This window comes from Neomonachus schauinslandi, chromosome 11 (assembly GCF_002201575.2).
Source record: "Neomonachus schauinslandi chromosome 11, ASM220157v2, whole genome shotgun sequence".
Lineage (NCBI taxonomy): Eukaryota > Metazoa > Chordata > Mammalia > Carnivora > Phocidae > Neomonachus > Neomonachus schauinslandi.
Genome location: NC_058413.1, coordinates 50,167,824 through 50,171,590, shown reverse-complemented (window position 1 = coordinate 50,171,590; position 3,767 = coordinate 50,167,824).

Sequence of the window (3,767 nt, the reverse complement as noted above, 5' to 3'; positions counted from 1 at the left end):
AAGAAAGAAAGAAAGAAAGAAAGAAAGAAAGAAAGAAAGAAAGAAAGGAAGGAAGGAAGGAAGGAAGGAAGAAAGAAAGAAAGAAAGAAAGAAAGAAAGAAAAAGAAAGGAAGAAAGGAAGAAAGAAAGAAAGAAAGAAAGAAAGAAAGAAAGAAAGAAAGAAAGGAAAGAAAGAAAGAAAGAAAATAAAAAGCCTGCTTATACTAAATATTTTGTGTATGATTTAAAAAACTATAGACCTGCCTCATTCTAGTTCTTGTCCTAAAATTTGAGCTCATTCATTATTAATTATTACTCTTGTTTTTATACAATCCCTGATTAGAGATTTCCTTTGCTTTTCATATAGGTATCTGACCCTAACTGACTAAAATCCTGTTCCTGCAATTATACTACTCTCTTGGCCAATTGACTTTCCCTTTTCCAGTTAGACTTCCAACTATTCTAATTTACACCACCACCATTTTAGCCAATACACATTTTGTTTTCACTTAGACCGCTAAAATAATCTCCTCACTGGTCTTTCTGCTACTCTTTTGCCTACATATTGCTTATTGCCCATAGAGTGGCCCTATTATCTTTAAAAACATAAATAGCATGATATTATAATACTCAATAGCTTCCTATTATATAAGGAATAAAATCAAAAGTCTTTGCCATGATGGACAAGGCACTCTGAAGTACTCCAGTCATGAATACTCATGATACTCATGACACACAAAGTGTGCTTTGGCCTCGGCTCACACCTTCAGCTCCAAGTTTCTACCACTCTCTTCCCTGGCTCACTTCACTCTTGACCATTTTGCTCTTCTTAAATAAGCATGCTAAGTTTGTTCCTGCCTTAGGGTGTTTCCTCTTGCTGTTCCATCTCCCCACACACTTTCATATCACCCACTCCCTACCTTTATGTGTGTCTGTGAAGATATAATTGCTTTTTAAACTTCTATTTTTAATAATACTAAACCCCGTATCATCTCCTAAAACAGCCATTTTTCTTTTTTTCCCTGGTATCTTCATAGTTCATAGTCAAAAGAGTGGCTCACAGTCCTGGCTGCATTTGGAAACGTCTGAGGGTTTTAAAATTTGCCAATATTTGAAAGCTTAGGTATAAGTAACTGAATTAAGAAATTCAGTGTGACCTTGGTGTCAAGTGCATGGAATTCTGGAGATGGTGTCCGAAGTGGACCCCTGACTAGCAGTTCCTTTTGCCTAAATTGCTTTCCACATTCCTTTTTTCTTTTCTTGACAAATACGTTTCCTCACTTCTCTGCTCTTGCCCACATTGTGGCTCTGCCCATATCTGTGTTCTATTGCATAGCACTTTTTAAATTTCCTTTCTTAAACAATTCCTCTCATTTAACTTGCATTTATTAAGTACTCCCTATGAGCCAGGTTTTGTAAATCAACTCTATTTTGTCATATCTGACAGTGTTTCTGCATCATTTCAAAACCATCTGATTCTTGAATCTTTACTCCCTCAACCCTTACAGCCTCTGTAAACTTGCTCAATTTTCAGAAGTGGGGCAGTATTTTTAGATATCTGGGGTAGAATTGCTGGTGCTAGCAAGTTAATGCCAGTTAAATAGAATTATTGGGGACTACAGATAGAAGGCATTTAGGGAAAATAATCTAATTGAAAGAAGAGGTAGGGGTAGTTTTAATGATAAAAAACAGAACTTACCTAGAAATGTTCTACTCTATTCTTCTTAACCTTATACTCTTACCCTATACTCTTCTCTTTTGATAACCAGAGCCTTGTTATTCTAAGTCACAACTTGAATCTGCCTATTTCATGTTTCATAGCACATTATTTTTCCCTTTTTTGCTGAGCTGATTTTAGCTCCTGGGAAGGGGCTCCCTACCCACCCCAGCTCTCCTCTTGAAATTATTCCTGGGACAGAACATATAAGCTTTCTTGTTGCAGTGCACCAAAACTCTCATACTATTTAGGGGAAATTTTGAACTCTAGTATTTCATCACCCAAGAACTCTGGGCATAGCTACGACTCTCCAGAAGCCAAGTAAGAAGAAAAGGTAAAAGAAATAGCTTATTAGGAGATCCCACTGGGCCTGATACTCAAAGAACAATAGGACCTGAAGAGTGGTTCTCAGAGGAAAAGGGACAGTTTTGACCACTCCCAGTTTTCACATAATGATGGTGTTATGTGACTTCCCTCTGTTTGGTGGATGCCTATAGATACAGCTTTAACCCTTTTCATAGGGACTTCTGAATAAAGTCATGCTTCAAATAGGTAATAGTTTATAATCCTCATACAAAACACTGCTTTTGAGGAAACTCAGGTACCTCTGTGTCATTATAAGAGGAGCACAAAGTGCTGATTTAGCAAATGGTAATTTCCTATCAAAAGATAATAGAATTCTCTGGATGGACACTAACTTTGGAAGACAAAAAGACAGTCATTTTTTATCCAAATGCCTCTGTAATGAATTTCTCTGTATAACCACTGTTGAAAATAATATAGCAGCTGTTCGCAAACTTTCAAAGGGCTTTTAAAAACACAGATTGGGGATGCCTGGGTGGCTCAGTCACTTAAGCATCTGACTTCAGCTCAGATCATGATCTCAGGATCCTGGGATGGAGCCCCATGTCAGGCTCCCTGCTCAGCGGGGAGTCTGCTTGTCCCCCTACCCCTCCCCCTTCTTATGTGCTCTCTCTCTAATAAATAAAATCTTAAACACACACACACAGATTGCTGGGCTTCATCCCCATTATTTCTGTTCAGTGGGTCTGGGGTGGGACCCAGTAATTTGTGTGTCTAACAAGTCCCCAAATGATGCTGATACTACTGTTCTGAAGACCCCACCTTGAGAAGCATTGGGTTAATGTATGGTCAGTTGTGTTCCAGGAACTGTACATGGACAATATAAATTTTATCTGATAAAACATTCAGGGTTAGTTGCAGCTGATCACAGATTCTGAGCAAGCTCTCAAGATTTACATTTGAAACAGGTAAGTCTTCATATTTATTCAGTTGTGTTTTTTCCCATTTCTGTCAAAATAGGAACAGCTTTTGGGAATGCCTTTACCCTAAAAAGCTCAAGGTTCCTTAGAAAATTGATTTTGCAATTAAACTATTTTCCTCTTTGATAAAGATATTGAGTAATATTGTTTTTCATTTTGAGATGATGAAGGCATGGTTGTAATTCTTCGTGGAAATCTTGAAGGTGTGGAGAAGATGTTGCCCTTTTTGTACTAATGTGTGCTTTACTCTAGGGTAATGACTCTATCCCTCTCAAACTGAACATTTCCTTAAGCAATTCTTAATTATGAATTTACATGTATATCCTCTTAATAGACCTAAAATCTGTATAATATCCCAATTGTAATACAAAGGATAAAAAATAATTTGCAATAGATGTAACAACTGTATATATGTGATACATACATATATGTGATAAGTATATGTATAATATACACAAGTATGTATGATACATATACATAATAAAGACAAATGTCTTTTAATGTGCAATATTCAGGCATGACAAAAAATAGAAATCTAGTGAAGTTAGAAGTTAGTCTCTGTAAATAGGACAGTTGTATGCGGGAGAAAAATAATTTTCCCTTCACCGTACTGAGTTCTTGGCTGAGCCACCCCTGAAATAAAAAGATTCACAGGAGAAAAACAGAAGTTTGATAACATGTATATCTCTTGTATACATGGGAGAGACTGAGGAAACTGAGTAATTCTCTGAAGTGGCCCAAACCACCCACTGATTTACGTAATATCTCCAGCTAAAGACAAAAGAGGT